The sequence below is a fragment of the Manis javanica genome, chromosome 18 (assembly GCF_040802235.1).
Source record: "Manis javanica isolate MJ-LG chromosome 18, MJ_LKY, whole genome shotgun sequence".
Classification (NCBI taxonomy): Eukaryota; Metazoa; Chordata; class Mammalia; order Pholidota; family Manidae; genus Manis; species Manis javanica.
Window position 1 is genome coordinate 11,298,927 of NC_133173.1, and position 19,728 is coordinate 11,318,654.

The 19,728-nt window shown below is 37.0% G+C and overlaps 1 long non-coding RNA gene across 2 annotated transcripts; it reads right to left on the reverse strand.

Annotated features, from left to right (window-relative positions):
• Window positions 1-839: 839 nt before the first annotated feature.
• On the reverse strand, window positions 840-6,864 carry LOC118968753 (uncharacterized). 2 transcript variants are annotated; one of them, XR_012127114.1, is made up of 3 exons: window positions 6,779-6,864; window positions 3,461-3,523; window positions 840-3,000 (listed from the first exon to the last, which is right to left on the reverse strand). It is a non-coding gene; the product is annotated as an uncharacterized lncRNA (long non-coding RNA). The 2 variants fall into 2 exon arrangements; XR_005056578.2 differs by lacking the exon at window positions 6,779-6,864 and adding an exon at window positions 4,674-4,891.
• Window positions 6,865-19,728: the final 12,864 nt, after the last annotated feature.

A 19,728-nucleotide genomic window follows, 5' to 3' on the forward strand; every position in this document is an offset into this window, starting at 1 on the left:
TCTTTTACCATTTCAAGGAGTTCAAAGAGCAACTCTGAAATAAGCTACACCACCCAACATAATGTGAGTTCAGAAAAAATTTTGTTTCAGTTTGTCTTCATCAAAGCCTTTAAAAAATAGCTTCTTATCAGCCTTTGCTGACTTCAAATGCCTCATATTAAATTGTTCTCATTAAAATAAAAAATGAATAAGAAATGGGGATTATATTTCCATCTTTGTCTAGAAATATATTAATGTAGATAAATAAACACTATCTTGCTTTCTTGCTTACTTTCTCTTTCCTTCCTTTTCTTATTCTTTCCTTATATCTGGAAATGAAAGAGGGTTCTTTGTGACTGACTCTATGTTTGGTAAAAGAATAAAAAAGGAAAATAATGAAACAAGTGTTCCCCACAAATTTCCTAACCTAGATGAAATGGACTGATTCCTTGAAAGACACATACTGTGAAAACTCACACAAAGAGAAATAAATAGAAACCTGGATAAGCTTCTATCAAACTGCATTAATAATCAATAGCTTTTTCTTAAAAAGGCACTGGGCACAGATGGTTTTACTAATGAGTTCTACCAAATATTTAAAAGACAATAATACCAATTCTTTTCTGTGTTTTTTCAGAAAATGGAAACATAAGGAACACTTCACACTTCATTGTATGATGTCAGAATTACCCTAATTAAGTAATTACCCTAATAGCAAAACCAGATAAAGACATTTCAACATAGAAAAATTACAGATCAATATCTCTCATAAGCTTAGGCACACAAATCTCAACAATATATTAGTAAATAAAATCCAGTGATGTATAAAATAACTGCAAACAAGTGGTATTTATTCTAGGTATGCAAGGCTGTTTCAACATTCTAAAGCCAATCAATACAATTCATGGCATGAACAGTCTAATGAAGGGAAATAATATCATTGTATCAATTGATGAAGAAAAAGCATTTAACAAAATCTAGCATTGTTCACAGCAAAATCTTTCAGTAAAGGAAGACTAGAGAGGTATTTTCTCAGCTTAATAAAAAAAATTCTACAATCCTCCATGGAATTTGTCTGACTTTTCTTCTGCTCTGAGCTTTAATTCCAAAAGGTCACCAAAAGGAATTCTGGTCTTCAGACAACAGTGATAATTAGATACATAAATTAATTTCTTTAATTCTTTTTTTTCCCTTTTTCTACAGGTATATCTTCTGACTGCAAACTGTAAATACATCATTTGTTCAAGATACTATCTGAAGAGATTGCTTGTACTGAATGGGAATTTATTAAGTTAAAATTGTTCTTACTAATAAGTACAAATTTTTTTAAAGTTTATACCCATGGACACAGTAGTTTAACTTTTAAAAATTATCCTCTGGAATTAAAAGCAATTATTTAATACAGTTAGAAGACCTGATAATAGTAAAAATATTTTTTTTAAACCTAAATTTTCAACATGAAGAGATTAATTATAAATCAAGAAGCCCATCAAAAATCTTGTTTTCAAAGAATATTAAACACATAATAATATACCAAGAAATGATGTTATATGGAAATAGAGGGACCATGCACTTTAATTTCAAACATACACACACAAATACAGCAGAAGAAAATACACCAGTAATTGAATAATAGTTTTATAGGTAATGAGCCAATATTTTAGCTTATATTTTCATGATTAACTTGCATTTTCTAAACCTCTTCTCTTGAACAAGTATAACCTTAAGTATTCTCCATAATAAAAGTTTTACATGTGTTTAAAAATATATTTTTTATGTTTTTAAAATCACATTTACTCAAAAGAAAGTAACTGTTCAAAATTAGGACTCTCCTATGTAGTTGCTATTATCAAAATAATTTTGTCAACTTCCAATGGTGAGGCTGAGATTTAGGGAAAATAGCATTTTCTTTTTTAAAAGCATGGTCCCTTTTACTTTTCACAGGTATGATTGTTCATGAGGACCAAATATGGTGAACACATCAGTCATCTGAAAAGTAAAACACTATGTCTTGTTATTATTGCTATAAACTCACTCTAGGTAAAGATGCTAATGTATTCCTCCATACAACCAATCGGACTTACATATTTATTATGTGTGTTCAGATTAAATTATCTCCTTACTTTGATTCATTCCCATAGATTTTACTATATTCCTGGGAAGTATTTAAAGAAAATGTTTTCAGCTTTTGAGTAGTTTCTTTCTAGGTTGCAGAAGACTTTAAAGAGCGGAGGGGAAATAAAAGGATGGACGAGATCTTTTTTCACAAATCTTCAGCCCTGAAAAAATCACTATGGAAAATGAGTTTCACTGTGTCACTGATCTTTCTTCTTTCGACTCATATCCCGGCCACAGTTTACACCCTTTATTTGATCTCCTCTTGAGCAAGTCGTATATAAAATGTTATTTTAAAGAAGAAACTAATAAGAAGATATTTGCCAGTGAAAATCATTTCCAGGTATGGAAGCCCCCACCCTCCCATGGCCCCAAGCAAGCCTCTTCCTAATGAGGTGCCCTTCGAGAAGAGGAAACAGAGCTTTGACCCCTTCTGCAGCACTGGGCCTGAAGGTCTCCTGGATTCAGCCCATTGAACGCGGTTAAACTGTCACGTCAGGGTAAATGACAGAACTGGGTACATTTTTTTCAATTAAATTATTATACAAATGATACATACTAATAAATGCTGCCAGTCTTCCAAATGTACTTTCACAGGGACATGTATTTCATCTGGCAAAGGTTGCATTATGTCCGTTTTCTGAATTATGTCCATTTTCCAGTTGAAGTGTATCTGAATGGACACAACTTGAAAATGATGGGACATGGGATTCATACCCAGGTTTGTCTGATCCCAAACCTCTTCATCCCTTCTTTGCAGTTGAGTTTTCTATTGAAACAGTCTTCTGCTTAGGAGAGATGGTAGTTGATGACCAGTTCTCAGTCCTTAGCAGGCTCTATCCACGTGGGAGAAGAACGTGCAGGGTGCTGGGTGAGGGGCAGGCAGAGGGATACACCGGGGTCAAACTGCAGAGAAATCAAGAGTTAAAAATGAGGCTTTAGTATGCATGCTGTGGATCCAAAAGTCTTCTCTCACTGTGCCTGGGAAATGAGAATTTCCGAGCTATATTTTAGGTAGCTGTGTGGGGAATTGCTTATTGAAGGGGGAGACTGAGGATTCAGTTACGAGATTAGTCCGAACAGGAGAACAATCATGCAAATCCAAACGCAAGCCATTTGGGTGGGAAGGAAACCATATGACAAACGAAAAAATGTTACTAAGGTGTTATTGGTAGAAATCAATGACAAAGTAAATATAGGGGCCAAGAGATACTTAGGGAACAAACAGGATCCCTGAAACTAATACCCGTGAAACTGAAGGTGAAAATATTATGAGATGGGCTAACCAGGAAGCTTCAGTGGGGAGGCCATAATTCTCTTTGGGACTGGAATTGGACACTTCAAAAAATTACACTTCAGAACGAACCTTCGGAAGATCAGTGAGCTGTAGAATCCTTTGACATCATCTTGGTTATGTTCTATAACGATGCTGATTTATGGGGGAAAATATAATATCAGTCATTAGAAGAAAACCTAACTATGGCTAAGAATAGTTCTAGGTTCATGATGGGACTAAACAGGAAAGGGACACTATGTACTTAACAGTTGGATGTAGCTTCATGGGAAATGGCAACTACTTGGGAAAGGACATAGAGCAGCTAATCCTTAGGGATGTAAAATATGATCAATGAAATTCCTTGGTATTGCATTTTTAAAACCCCAAGAGGAAAAGATAGACAGATGGTTCTTTAAAGCTTGAGATGAACTTTTTTTCCTCCAAGAAAGAAAAGCTACACTTGCCCTTAATTTACCCTCAAGAAATCCATAAATAGAAGGATGCATGGCTTTTACTAAAATACCGTGGTAGTTTTAAATGTTCATTTAGTAAACATCATCCTCATATAACAAATGCATCAATCTATCAGATGTTGTTTCCTAACTGATTTCAACAAAAAATATAAGAAAAATCTTGATTAGTAAAGTTTTTTCCAGTGATATTGAAGTGTCCACTTGATAATCCTATGTGCCTGTATATATTTTAGCAGAAATACAGACATACGTACAAACCTTGCAGTCAGTCAATATATGAGAAACTTCCTTGTATAGACTGTTGTGACTGATGGCATCAGAACATGTAACAGAGTCTCCTTTTCAAAATGATTAATTCATGAAGTTGGCATGGAGTTAAAAACAAAAATCAAAAAAACCCTTTCCTGTTCTGTCAATACTATAAGACTCAACCTAATAACAAGCTCATACAACAAATGAAAAATTATAAACAAAGAGTATACCTCCCCAGAGTAGGCAAAGATCTGCATAAGCACTGTATATACCTCAAAAGTGGTGGTCTGTTCTATTTCTGTATTGTTATTAATATCTGCAACCATGGGTGACTAACCTGACGTGCATTTGTTCCATGTATGACCATTTGCCCTACGCTTATGCAGGGATGGAGTTTTTTGAAGAGTATCATGGAACCAGTTCACAACCCAGCCATTCCTCCACATGGAATTTGTAATATTCAAACCGATTAGTTTATTCAAATTCATTAACTCGATAAAAACACTAACTTAACAAATATTTATCGGGCACACACTATCTAAAGCACATCAGATAAACTCATCTCTCAGATGACTTACCTGGTTGTTTGACCAAACTCACTGGAGGGATTTGTCAAAATGGTGAATCTAATTATGTGTGTAGAAACTGCAAAGTAATCAATATCGAAAAAGACCTAGATGTTTAATGTCAGTGGACATAATGATCTGGGAATTTTATCCGGATGATCAAACAAGTTTCAGATTATTTGTTGTCCTGAAGGCATCTGATGTAATGAGTCAATAAATCAACTTCAAAGGAGGACCTGGAAAGGAGACATTTGTTCTTGAATATATGCCACTGGTGAATGGGTGGGCATACATTAGTTCCTCTGTGTTTTGACGTGTCCCCCAACCATTTGTACAACATACTCTAATAGGCTTACATGGCCAGATGGCAGGCAAAAGCTGCCTTCCATAATAAATGCCACCAACACAGAAGATCCTATTATATAATAAAATACACAAAATGCATAAAGCATATTCTTTAGGTGAGATTGTAATTGCTGCCAGATTCATATTGTTTCTGTTTCTGCAGTTCCTTTCTGTTACAGTGGTTAATTTCACTCATGCATTCAAATATTTAATGGCACATACTACATTGTAGGCATTCTATTAGGAGCAAGGGGTAGGGAAATGAGAAGAACATGGGAGCAAAATGATACCTAAACAAATATCTAACCAGTATACTTTGCATTATTCTTCAGTTCACAGATGACATCGTGGGGCTGAGAGGAAGAGATGACAGTGCTTGGGAGAGTCAGCATGCCTTTATGTTCCTAGGGGTCCTTTTAAAATTAAGACCTCATGAACATAGAATTAATGACTGGAGTGGATGGTGGAAGGGCAGGGAGTGAAAAGACCCTTCTTAGGTATTTCACAGGAGAGTGACAAAGTAGGGCTAGAGCATGGGTCTAAAATCCAGGTATCCCGACTTCAGGACCACTATTATAACCACTAACCCACACAGATCCCAAACTACTTACAGTGCCTAATGTCTTATAGATCCGATTTTGCACTTGACCAAGTTCTTCAGTGCCCTAATCCAAAATCCCTTAGACTTGTCTTTCCATCTATATCCTCAGTGTGTTGCATAGGACCAGTCATAAAATAGATAGTCAATAGATTTTTGTTGAATGAATTAATAGCTGAATGAACTGAGTAATGTAGGTATAAAGCAAGGCTAGGAGAAGGTAGGCAGGTAGATAGGTAGATAAATAAATACATAGATGATAGAGAAATAGATAGATAGATAGATGATAGATACATATATAATATAAATACCAATATATATATATATATAGGTAGAGAACATACATACTTTCTGGTACCTCTCAAATTATTCCATAAAAATAGTTCCAAAGTTGATGCTACTAGAGGTGTTGTGATATTTTCTTTTATTACTTTTACTCAAGATAATCACCAATTTTAGTGGTGATTGCCAATCCCATAGCTCAGCTAAAAAATTAGGCACGTCTCTCCTATCAACTAGATATTAAATTCAGATTATGAGTACAATTCTGAGAAGTCTTAGTACCAAAAACCCTTTAGCAGAAGAAAAGCCCAGGTACATAGAGCTAAAAATGTGGTTTATAGGCACTCTTCTACATAATTATGATTATCATAAAGAACAAGATTCTGAGACTGACTTTTTTAGTCTTTAATTATGACATATTGGGTAGATAGCACATACTTTTGATATTATTAAATTAGAATATTATTAGATTAAACACATACACAAGTTCACATGCTGTTAATATTATTTCAGCTCCTCATTTGCTTCTCCTTAATACATTTAAAGGACACAAACTCATCAAACTAAGCACAGCAAAGGAAGAAAACCTAGTAGGAATCTTTTCCCCTCCTTCCTCATTGAGTAATCTTGCAGGTTAGAAATTATAATCACGTGAATAAACAAATTATATTTTCAGATGCGGTGTCAATATATCCCACTTCAATTAAAATTTTGGTTGGCCTGCCACAGTTTTACTTTTGTAATAATTGAAAACATTAATTAGCTGCTAAAGAGAACATTACTTTTCTTCACTCCTCACACATGTGATCAGTAACATTTTTTCTTTTCCTTCACTTAAAAAAATTAATAACTTTGATGATGTTTCAAAAGACTCAGAGTATTTTTCTCATACCTTCTTCCTAGGAGGAAAAATTGTTTAAATCTTCCAGATAGAATTTCTCCAGCTCCCTTAAAGAATTCCACCTTCTCAACACCATCACATTTAACTTAATGTTTTTCAGATCTCCAAACTCTATTACCACAATGCTAAACAAATAACTATAGTTCAAGGGTCAGAGAAAAGGACCTATTGGGTGAAAGGTTGAGTAACTTGAAAGAAAAGTGCTACAGCTTTGAGAAAGAGGTTTAGCAGGTTTGGGACCTTTTGGCTGCTAGCAGCAGTCAATGCTTTCTTAGTTTTGCTCTTCACCACTAAGGTGTTAACTTTTTAGCTGCTGGGGATTTATTTAAGCTTTCTTACGCTTTCTCCTTCCATTTACTTATTAAGTTAGAGGAAACCTTACTTTATGGCCAAAACAATATTTCAGATTTTATGAATTAGCTTGTCTTAGGAAAAAATAAAGTTAAATTTGTAGCCTAAATTTGTTCTCATATTTATAACCCAATTAATTCAGTAAACATGATTCTTAAGAAACACATTGAACCATTCGGGTTAAAACAGATGTAACTCATCCATATAAAAAGCTCAAACATGATTCTTTATGTGTCTCTTCACTCAGATGAAGAAGGAAAACAACCAAGCATATACCAGGCACATTAAGGGCATGGACAGTTTTACTGTCATATTTAAATTCTTCTTTTCATCTTATTTCCCTCCTTGAGATTTTGGCAAAGAAGAGAAAGAAAAATTTTGCTGAATCTGTTTCAATGACTAGATGGCCTGTCAGTGACTAAGAATGAAAAATAACTCAGCAGTAAATGAGGAGCTGATAGGTCCTTGCAGAGATGAGAACATGGAAATTTGGCACTGATAAATTCATTCACCCATTCATTCACCTACAATTCATTCATCAACTACTGAGGCCACCAAATGTGTGAGACACAGTGCCAGGTACAAAATGTGACATCTACTAATGAAAGAGCCCTTGGAGACTGAACAAATCTAAGGAGAGGATTTATTTCAGATGGTTGAATGGAAATGGACCTTAAAGTTCAAAGAAAGTTTACTCTTTTAAGATGTGTACAGCTGGGGAGGGAAAAGTATTACAGGAACACTGTCAAGGTTAAAACGGTTGTAGAAAGAGATTGCTCTGGTTCAACTGTGCCCTAGGTGTGTACATAAGTAGGTTTGGACACCAGATGTTCAAATAGACATCAGCTGTGCTAACTTCTGCATATGGTTAGATTCAGCACAGCCAGTGGCCACTCACCAGCCCCATGGTAATTCACGGACTATGGCTAAGTTATACAACCAAATCATTTCCACCTACTGGATTCATTGTCATAATCTGATGTCACAGGGAAATGTGTTTCTTTCCACCTGGAGGTTGAATTTTCCTTTGAGTAACCCTAGAGACACAAGATGAAGAGGGTGGGACCATTTTGTCCATCCGGGAAATATAAATCTATAGTGTACCCAGATTTTTAGAGAACTTTCTGAGTTACACTTCTTATTATCATTTTCTCACTTGATTATAAGTATTTTTGCTTATGTCTTTTGCCCCTTTAATGAGTTTCATTTACATGTATGAACTGGTTCAGAACAGAAATTGTCTTACTGGCTTTTAGATCTTGGAGTCTTAGCCTATGTTAATGAAAAGTGTTCAATATTTTTAATTGAATATGCCCCAGAGAAAGTAGTGGCACATTTTTATAACTGGCTCGGTCATCTGTGATGGCTTCAGATTGGGGCTGGTTTAAGAAGTGAAGTGTGGGCCATGCCTTTCAAACTTAATCAAGTCAAAACACAGGTCTATAGTCACAAAATTATTCTAGAACATATCAGTCCCCCAAAAGTCCCTGTTCAGCTTGTGCTTGACTGACACTTGCAGGCTATCACTACATCCAAAACATGTAAACGGTGTTGGAAAAACACTTGTTTAGACAGGTCTGACCATGATCAGGGAAAGGAAGAATGTAGTTTCTCCAGTAATATTGCTTCAGAGTAGCTAGGCACTCACCTAATGGAGAAAATGCTGACAGTAGGTATCAGCAGTTATTCCCCAAAACCATGCCCGGTGCTTTAATCTTACTGCCTGAAAAAGAAGGAGCAGCTTATTAGGTTTACAAACAGTCCTTATATTTACTATGAATAATGTTCCTGGAAAAGGCATGGAATTCAAAACGATGTAAAGGGATCTTGATTTTCCCATTGAAGCAATGGTATGGCAGGGGATTCTGTGTCTGTCCAAGGATCTGTTGCTTGATGACTTACAGAAATGACAGCAAACACCACATTTAATTAAATGTGTAACATATTTGAGAGCTGTAAGATGTAAAGCTTTCCAAGGTCTGTTGAATGCATTTAAACGGGGACCATAATGACAAGTTCTCTAACTTCTATCAACTTGTTCTGCCTTTAAGAAAGTTCCTGAAAATGATAAGGAAAAATGCTGAATTTAAATAAAATGTTCAAAGCTGATACGGGGAGAGACGATGTGCAAGACAAGCAGAGAGGAAAATGGGTCACCACACGGGAACACCGGGCACGACAATGGGTACAATGCCTGCTGAAAGATCCACAGGAGTGGCACGATGTGGGTGGACACAGTGTTGCACATGCAAATCACACCCTCCAGCTAAAGTTTAGGCATAAATGAAAACATGAAACATTGGCCCATGAGCAAGAAATCCACCTTCCCCAGAGCTCAACGGCAGGAGCAAGTGAGGGAAGGAAGGATGGTCTGAGGAACAGAAAGAGGGAGAGACTAATTAAAAGGCCCTCTGAGTAAGTGCCAGATTGATGGCCTCCTAGCAATGACTCCTTTGCTAGTATTTCAAAAGGAAAAGGTAAATGAAATGTGGGCAGAACACAGAGCTCTCAGTTGCATTTCTGTAAAGCTGTGTGTATTTTCAGAGTACTAAGTTTTATGTGCTGAGTACAATGAGACAGAAAATCATTTAAAATTTTATACTTATTAGTGGACAAAATTAAACAGAAGGCAAAAGAAATCCTTTGGACATATGGAGATGACAATGAAGAGGTATTTTACAGGCTCCTTTATCTCCAGTGTGTTCTTAAAGAGTGAAAAGAGAGAGAGAAAGAAAGAGAGAGAGACAATTCAATGGATAGTTTCCATAATTTCCAACTGGATCAGGAATCAGCAAAAAGCGCTGAAATACTATTTCTCTCAGTCTGATTGAAAAACAAACAAGCATTTACCAAAACTCTTTGAAATTGGTGGTTTTTTCCATTAAAGAAGTAAAATCACAAATTATAAATTATATAAAGGGGCAAACACTCAAAAACAGATGCTAATACTGTGATTTAAATTATTTAATTAAAAACCACTTCACTTTCAGGTGTAAACCCCATGCTTGTGTGTGTTTGTGCATGCACATATGTGCCCATGTGTACACTGTGTATGTGAGATCTGTCCCCTTACTACTTTATTTCTAGTCATTTGAGAAGAAGTGAAGATTCCTATATGAATAGAGTTTGTTTTCTGAATCTGGAAGAGCCAGTCTGGGGATGATATTGGCACAGTCTTCCTCCAACATAAAAAGATGAAATCCAACTGGTTCTGGTGAAACTGTTGAAGAGACTGATTTCTTCATCCTGGCCACACAGCTCATCTCCATTTCTCTACCTCTCTTGAAGGTGTAGATACAAGACTGCAGTCCTGCTAAAGAAATACCAGCACAAGGATGTGAATCGCTGCCAGCCTGGCCAAGGGAAAACAATCAGGAACAATCCTCATTCTCTTTTCCTTTTCTGCAGCCACCCTGGCAATCACATGCTAAAGTCGCTAGTGCCACAAGATGGGAAGAACCTGGGTCACCGACTTAATTCTCCAAGGACACCACCTTGGGCCCCGCTTGGAATTACGTACTTGAGAAATAAATTATACTGGATTAAGCCACTGACATGTGGGAAAATTATTGACAACTGCCATCATCATTTTAACTATGAGAATTAGCCCACTATTCTCCGTACCCTTTCCTGCTTTTATATCACCAGAGGGCATCATTCCCAAGAGCGAGGAACTCTAAGCTACCTGGCCTCACAATGCCATAAGCATTGCCAGGTGCTCACTTTGTTGTCTGGTATCTGTCTTAAGCAGTGCAAAAGGGAAATCACTCTTTAAAGTTCCTGCTCTGTTCCAGGCACTTCACGGTCCTCCTGGTATCCTCATGATTATTATGTTAAGATCAGTGAAATAAGATGGAGAAAGGTTAAGTGGTGTGCATTGCAAATCTTTGGGAGGCATGATTCACGTACAAAGAATGGCCTACATTTGCTCAGTGTGCAACCTGCCCATACTGAAGGTAAATCGATAGCTAGTATAGAGAGGAAATCCTTTTCCCTTATGATATCTTTCAATCTTCAGTTCCTGGCAATCTTTCTCTGCTTTTTTCTTTCCTGGAATCTCCCTTCTTGGAAAGCTTCAATCCCTTTAATGAGCTTGGTGGCAGAATTCTCTTCCCATGATGGAAATTATTTACCATTGAATTGCTTGTTCAGCTCTTCCATGTCATTTAAAAAGCCCATAATTCACTGGGAAATGGGGTTTCCCATTTTTCCAGCCATAAAAAATTATTTTCTCTTTCTCTGAAACAAAGATTTCATTAGGGATTTATTAATAACTCAGATATGACCTAATAATAATCTGTTAAATAAGGACTGCATAGAAACAAGGAGGAAAGCACAGTGAAATTTTTAAAAGCAAACTTATCTCTACTAAATTATCAAAAAAATGAAAGAAACAGGCATTATTTACCTGCATTACATCATCAACAGGTTCTAAGGCAATTGACTTTCCAATTGTCTTGTGAAGACGTGGCCCATTAAAAATATCGGGAAATTTTTCCATTGGTCATAATTATACTCAGAGCATTACGGCCATGCCCCACAGCAAACTTCTATATGAACTGCAAGTTAAGGGGGGAAAAATCCACCCCCTAAAAAATAAATAAGTTTAAAAATCTGTCAGCTTAGCATTTTGTTTTAGGAATTGCCCAAATCAGCATTTTACCCATTCCAACATAACTTGAAGGATTCTAATGATTTTTTTTAATTGCGATGATTAGGAAGGTGTAGTTAAACAGAACCCCACTAAGTGAGAATATAAGCCATAAAAGTCTAAAAAAGAGTCATCAGACTGGGCCTCCTGCAGCTGGGAAGCAGCAGGTCCCACCGAGATGCTCCGGCGCCGCGCACAGCTGTGGGAGATTGCAAAAGTGACAGGTTTCTCAACAGCAATCTGGAAAATGTATCATCTGTCCTCTGAGATCACTAGAGAAAACTGGATGGATCACTGAAGCTTCCACTAGGTAAAGAAGTACTCAGTGTTTAATAATAAGAGAAAAGAGTAAGTGCTTAGGAAAATTAAGTCATCATTTTATTTGAAGAAAATAAACAAGGCTTTACATCAAATTCTCATTTATGTGGGTTAAGCAAGTAAGCTACTGAACTATTTCTTTTTCCTCTGTTTTGATAACTACCCGACTAAATTGTTAATGCATATTGAACACTTATGAAGTGTCAGATGCTGCACTGAGCATTTGCTAATCATTATTTAATTTAATATCAATCAAACAATATTTATTGAGCACCTACTGTGAGGGAGGTAGATAAAAGCTAACCACTAATAGGAAATGCAATAAAGATAACTCCTCAGTTCTCCCAAAGCTTGTCAGTGTCATTGGAGAAATGATATGTGCAAGCATACATGCAGAAAAAGGTACAAATTAGTATGTTATGGAGTGATACTCAGGGCCAGAAGCAGAGGGGATGATCTGGAACGACGGGCTGGCCAGCCTAGAGAACCCCCACATTTGAGAACTTTGGAAGGAACCAAAGCAAACTTCAATCAGCATCCTCTTGAGGAAGTGCGCTTCCCCCAGAAGCAGAAGGAATTAAGGAAGATCAGACTGGAAAGAAAAGTCCAGTATTTATCATAATGGTGCCCATTTTCACATGTATTGATCTATATATTTTTTAAAAACCTGGACCATAATTTTCCACTTTTCCTGTATTTTTTCCATTTTCACACACAAATACACACACATGTAATTCACCTATAAAAAATACTTTTGAATGACATGTTAGCTAATTTGACCAAAAAAAAAAAATCCCAGAATTTCTTTTGTTTTCAACATTTGGCTACATGTAAAGATAGATCTCATCAGATCCTTGTCCATTTTTTTCCCTTTATTTTTTGCTAAATAAACTCAAGTGCTTATCTGGAAATCTTGGATTTAAAAACACATTTCCAGTTTTCTGAAATGGCCAGATATTTGAGACCCTAAAAAACATTTTTATTTTATAAGCTGGTTTATCATGTCAATTGTTTTTGCTTTGTTTTTTTTATTTAGATGTATCTAGAAGCTGATGGGGGGGTGACATTCCTGACTTTACTATGTATAGAATTAGTACATAGGTGTGTTCTACATAAATACATTACATATATGTGACTGAAATTCTAATTTGTTGTGAAAATGAAAACTCTTACCTTGAGGGATAATTATTACAATTTCCCTGTAAGAGTAAAATACCACCAGGCAGCAAACCTCGGAGAATGAATATACATCATACTTTCATGAAATTTGCACACAATACAGGTCAGGTGGTTAATGAAGCCATAAACTATACTATGTCTGAAGTACTAAACATTACTTTATTCAGTTGGCCTCGGTGGTTAAGAGAGCGGAAGATGTTTATTGCCAGAAGCCACCCTTCTCGCCTGGCGAGGCCCATTCATAGCCAGTTCTTTGTAAATAAACATATAACCTTTGCAAAGGTAATTTAAGACTGTGCCTTAAAGAAGATGCTAAGAGCGCACAGAGAGAAAGAGGGAAAATAAAAAATCTCATGAATAAAGTCGAAGGCTGCGGGCTAAGGTGGTTATTAAGTCCCAAGCTGTTTTTCCTTCACTTTCTCTCACCACTGAAATAAAAACAATTATTGCTATGATGCTCTAAAATTAGAACACATTTGTCGTTTTTAACGGCAGCTACAACTAAACTTGAGCTCAGCCGTAAAAGAGGAGGCAAGGAAAACAGTGGTGCCCTGGGCATGCCCTCTCCAGAGTGGCATCAGCCAGGGAGGGGACGACCATTCTCCTGGAGTCTGGTTTTATGCAGAGGGACCTTGGTGCAAGAGGCCTCATAAAAGGGGCTTAAAAAATTGTACTGGGTAGTTTCCCAGGGTGGTGGTGCCACCGTGCATGGCCCCATCACCGAGATGCTACTAAACGTCCCGCTCACAGATTGGCAGCAGCGCCACCCTAAAGGTAAATTGTATTATTCCAGGTGAGCCACATGGAATGTGCGGGAGCATTCCAGAAAACTAGGTTTGGTAAACTTTATTCCCTGTCCTTTTCTACAGCTGTGCAGAGAGACATCTGCCTGAATAATCCATTATCAGTGACCAATAGCGTTTACGTTACTTGGGCTCAGAGGAAAAGTCAAAATTTGTGACTCTGGTTCGATTATCAAAAGGAATTGGCCAAAGGAGACTTTTATTTAGAAAATGCGAGTGTTTCTGCCTCCCCCAGCCCACATTTCCTTCAGTGTACTTAGCCATCTCAGCCAAAAAAGATTTGGCCAGGTCCTCTTAATCACTGAGAGAATTGCCTTAATTCTCTCTTCACTTTGTTAATGTAGCTCTGGCTTTGAATCTTATGCTTTATCCATTAGATCATTGTAATTGGAAAAAAAAAAAAGGAAAACTGGGTTAAGAATCCTAACCTAGACTTTTTTAACAATGTTGTGAAGGGTGGGGTGAGAGAGACAGAGTGTGTGTGCATATGTGTGTACATGTGTAGGTATATATGTTTATGTATACAAGTAATATATAATGATATAAATAGTATGAATACAAATAGTATGAACATATACAGTTACATAACATTTATATAAATATATATATTTTGCATGCATATTCAGCCATATACATGAAGTAAAAATAGATTTCCAAAGAAGAAATATTCTCACATTTCCAAGCACAAATTTTGAGATTGCTTAAATAAGGAAATCAGTTTTCTGTCATGTAAATATTTGATTGCACTTACAAATAATCTTGTGTTCTACCATGAATGTGTGTGTGTTTATTTTAATAATCTAAAGCTGAGAGATGTGGGCTATAAGAACTGAGAGCCCTATGCCTTCACCGTGTTTCACACATGTCTGTGGCTATGAAGACTCACTCCCTTTCCAGCTTTCCACCATCAGGAGGTGAAGGGCCAGTTCAAGCCTGGGCAGTGAGACCCAGGGGTTGTTCTCTATTCTCTCAACCTTACCAGCATCCTCTTATTTTCAGGATAAAGTCACAAACTGCTGGCTTTTAGTGTGGACCCTGTGGCAATTCTGAGAGAAAACTGGCTCTCGTTTTAATGCTATTGTAAAATGTCTAGAGATGCTTAGCTACAAGGCACTATAAAAGTTTAAGATATTATTGTTAAAAGGACACAGCAAAGCTATTCATGGCAAAGGTTCAGCTGAGTGCAAAAGCACAAGGGCTGAAAATGCAGGAGGCGAATCCAGGAGGGTTTTCCATTGCTCGTGTGGTTGTTTGATTTTCATTTTCAAGTCTCTCTGTCAACAGTTTTACAGGATATAGCTATTTGAAATGCTCCAAATTGCTCCAGAGAGGTTGTAGTTTCACTGAAATGAAAAACATAAAAATATACATCATCCTCAGAACAGTCAAAGAACCTAAGATGAATTTATTAACCAACAGAGAAAACATTTTTTCCCTAATTCTGGCCCTTAATTCTTCCTGGGGTTTCTTCAGTCCGTGGAAATGTTGTTTTGTTGATTGCAGATGCTTCTCATGTAACATCTTTTCAAATATCTAGATGATGCCTCCAGATCCATTTTCTGGATAATTCAGATTCAAAATCCTCTGATAATTCAAAGATGTGTTTGAACTTTCAACATCATTCTATCTGAAGACCCTGCACAGGCTTCTGGGGAAAACATACTGAGCCAACATGGTGAGCATGGTGGCCGCCCTCAAGGAGTTTCGACCAAGCCAGGGAGACACCCATTCATCACATCAGCTCATAGAAAAATAGAAAATTCTACCTGGTACAGGTGCTGTGAAGAAGTGCAAGGGGCTACGAGTGTCTGCAACTGGGTACATGACCCAGCCAAAGAAAGATTTCTTGAGAGATAGTCAAAGCTAATATTTATTTAAAATGCACTATCAACTGTTGCTCAAAATACTTAGATGTATTTTTTTTCTCTTCAGCCATAGGAGACAGAAACTTATTATTCCCTCTTGAAAGATGACAAAGCTGAGGTAGAGACTTTCAAGTCGAGATCTGAACTCTGAGTGGACTAAGCCAAGATAGGCAAGGTTATGCTGTGCTAATAAGCATCCCGTAAATACAAAAGTTTATTCCTTGCACAGGAAGAGTTTGCAGCAGGTCCAGACCATTCTCCGACCTCCAATGGTGGCTTGGCATCCCAGGATACTCCCATCTGTCTCAAAATCCCTATCTGAATATGTTGATTCTCGGGTTGCTGTAGCCGTGGTGGGGGGTGGCGGGGGGGAGAATAGAATGCTGGTTTCTGAAATGCTTTCACCAAGGAGTGAAACAGATTGCTTCCCCCTGTATTCCATTGGCCAAAGCCAATCCCATAGCCACGGCTTATCTGAGTGCAATCCCTTTGCACAGTCAAGGAGTGGAGGAGAACCAGAAACATTTTTCTCAGTGGAATTTGGTGCCATGATGATGTAAAATTGGAGACTGCAAACATATTCACTGCTTGTCCAGTGAGCACCAGCAGCTACCACTATAAACTAAGTTCAGGGGGTAAAAACAATCCCGACATAGGTATCATCATGTACAAAGCCCCTGCGTATGGATGAAAAATGGAAAGGGTTGGAAAGCTTGGCAAGAGATCTGTTTGGAGGGGCAGGTAGGAGTTAGACTGTTCAGAGGTCATCCTGCTATACTTACCACTTTTGGCAGATATTTAATAAAAATCCCCAACATGGTGATTCCACATTTTACTGAATCTAAGACACCATCAACTATAAGTTAAACCTTTATTTTGTGTATCATTACAAAAGAAAAGCTGCTACCAATGAAATTATGGCATAAGCTTTCTTATCACTTAGAATTCTTATCTATATTTATTGGGAGGGGCTTTTCAGACCTAAGTATACCAGTTCTTTCATCTGTTGTTCTTGGGTGTGTATATATGCAAAATAAATCAGTTGAGGAATGCCAATCTACTGAATCACTTTTTAACTCCAAAGCATTGATGTCAATGTCTGAGTTTTCATTTCTTGTGTTGTCCTCTATGCCACCAAGACCGATGGTGAAGTAATATTTTAAGAAAAATAACTAAAAGCCACTGGTGCTGGACCTCTCAGCCAGCTCTGCAATTATGAAGACTTAGCTTACTTCATAATGTTATTAAATACGCCTGATTTGTCACCTCCCCACCCCCACACTCTCTCCCCATACCTATTTGGTTCCTAATGATTAAAAGAGCGCCTACTATATTTTCTGGATTTTTCTCCAAGTCATTAACAACCATTCTGCTGGTTCTGATGTTGGAGTTTCTATGTTTACCCATGTGCAGGCCATGGCAGTTACATCCACCAGGACAACACCAATTATAAGACACTGTTTATTGCAAGATGTGGTCCCAGTTCAAGAATATTAAAATGTGAGAAATCTTGAAAATGAATGAATATGATAGTAATGTTTATTACTTGTGCTAGACATTGAATTAAGCACCATACATTAACTCACGTAATCTTTGTTACAAGCCCATGGAAGTGTTATTTCTATCTCCACTTTATAGAGGAGGAAAATAATTTAATCATCTTGTTAAAATCATGAATCTTGGTGTAAAACTGTGATCTGCATCCTGATATATACAGCTCAGAGCGTTACAATACATGGCTGAAGGAAGAAATTATTATAAACCATTTACAGGTGGCAAAGCAAACCCAAGACTATTGAGTGGTTTTGCTTATTCTAATTGGCAATATTATTCTTTTTTTTTACATGATCTGTGTAGATTCAAATCTGGGTTTATATATAATTGCCACCTAGATTTCAGGTCTGGATTTTGACAGGTAAAATATAGTTGATTTTTCTCAGTGGGATTTATTACAATAATGATGCAAAATTGAAGAACTAGAAACATACTCCATGCTGTCCCGAAAATGACCTTGCTTTGGACCCCAAAAACACTCCCCAATAGTTCTCCATCTTCAGAAAAGGGTGAACATAGTGTATCCAGATGCTGCTCTTCTGTGAATTTCTCCTGTCTCAGTTACCTATATTTGATTCACATTTGATTCATCTCTGTCCAGCCTTTAGCAAGCTGTCCTTTTCTTGAACATATATCTCTCTGTCTGGGTCAAGTGTAAAGATAGTGAAGAGGTTAAGCAGATCCAGGATACATGCTTAAGAGCTTTTGACAGCTTCTGTCACTCCACAATGAACCCCCCACTAACATCGCTATGAAATGAATACACGGACCCTTCAGTTAATCTGTTTTTCTGATTAGATTCTGATGACAAGATGAAACTACCCATTAAGAAAAGCCTAGCTAGAAGTGCAAGAACGCAGTTTTTCTTTTATTTCAGACCCCACATGAACCTAGTGAGTTCACTCTCAAACCAAAGTTGAGACACTTTAAGCTCAAATTCCATTTCCTTTCACCCCAAATCTGATGTCCTTATGAAAATAAAAAGAGGGTTTAAAGATGGTTTTAAAAAACATTCATAGGATTTTTTGGCCACCAGAGTGTTTTATAAAAAAAAAATGCATAAACAAAAACAGTTCAATGAGTTAAGTTTTAAATGAATCAGAAACATATGGGTCAAATTCTCCTTAATATACACTTAAGCTCAAAAATTAAAGGAAAGATTCTAGGAGAAAACTTTCTCCGGTTGTGCCAAAATAAGAACATTTGAAAAGAAATTGGCAGCATTTGACAAATGTAAAGTATTGCCAGTTTTACCCATTTTTTGGTGGGTACAAGCCTGGGACCATACTGTGGTCATTACAGAAAAGACAGCTGTCTCCTTCTACATGATGGAAGACACTGGAGAAATAAATACTGTTTTTTTTTTTCCCTTGTAGATGTTGAACTCTCATATGTACACACAATGATTTCATTCTGGTAAACGTGGATAGAGACATATTCTAAAGACTCTCTGACTTGTCTATTCAGGGTATATTAAAAGCATACCATAGAGGCACAGACTCAAAAGTTTGAATGTTTAACCCCAGAGAGAGAAAATTAGGGTTCTCTCCATTTATCCATGAACCCTGCAGCTGGTAACACTACATTCTGTTAGCAATTACATTGAACAGATGAGGAACTTTTTAATTTTTTTTTTTTTGACCTGCAGTTAAACAAAATTTGCTTGTTTTATTTTTGGTTAAAAAATGATGAGGCAGCACCAACCTCGGTTTCACCCCAAAGCTGTTGATTTTTTTTCCCCCTCCTTCCTAATTTGTTTCAGACTATGAGCGCCGAGTCCCATTTTAGTGGGAAAGATTTGCTGCCAAGCCCTTCAGGGGTTTTATCTGCAGTTTATTTTGTTAACTACAAGTTTTAGATTGTTGTGAATTGTGTTTTGGGGTTTTTTTTTTTTCCTTTCAAACTTTGCAACAGGAAAGTTCATCTTCTGCTTTTGGAAAACAAATTTAAAGCAAAAAAAAAAGAAAAAACAGAAAGCGAAAGGGAAGGGAAAGGATGGGGTCTGGATTCGTTCAAAACTGTCCACAAAGCTCTAAACCAGTGACAGTTGTAAACAGGATAATAAAATAATACAAATGAATTCACTGTCTTTAAAGGTTTAGAGCCTAGTCCTCCCTCCGCTCCCATCCTCTCCCTTGTAATTCAAATTTAACACTAATAAAAGAGAGGAACTAAAGATAATTGGCTAGAATCAAGCATTACGTATCAGGCATTTCACAA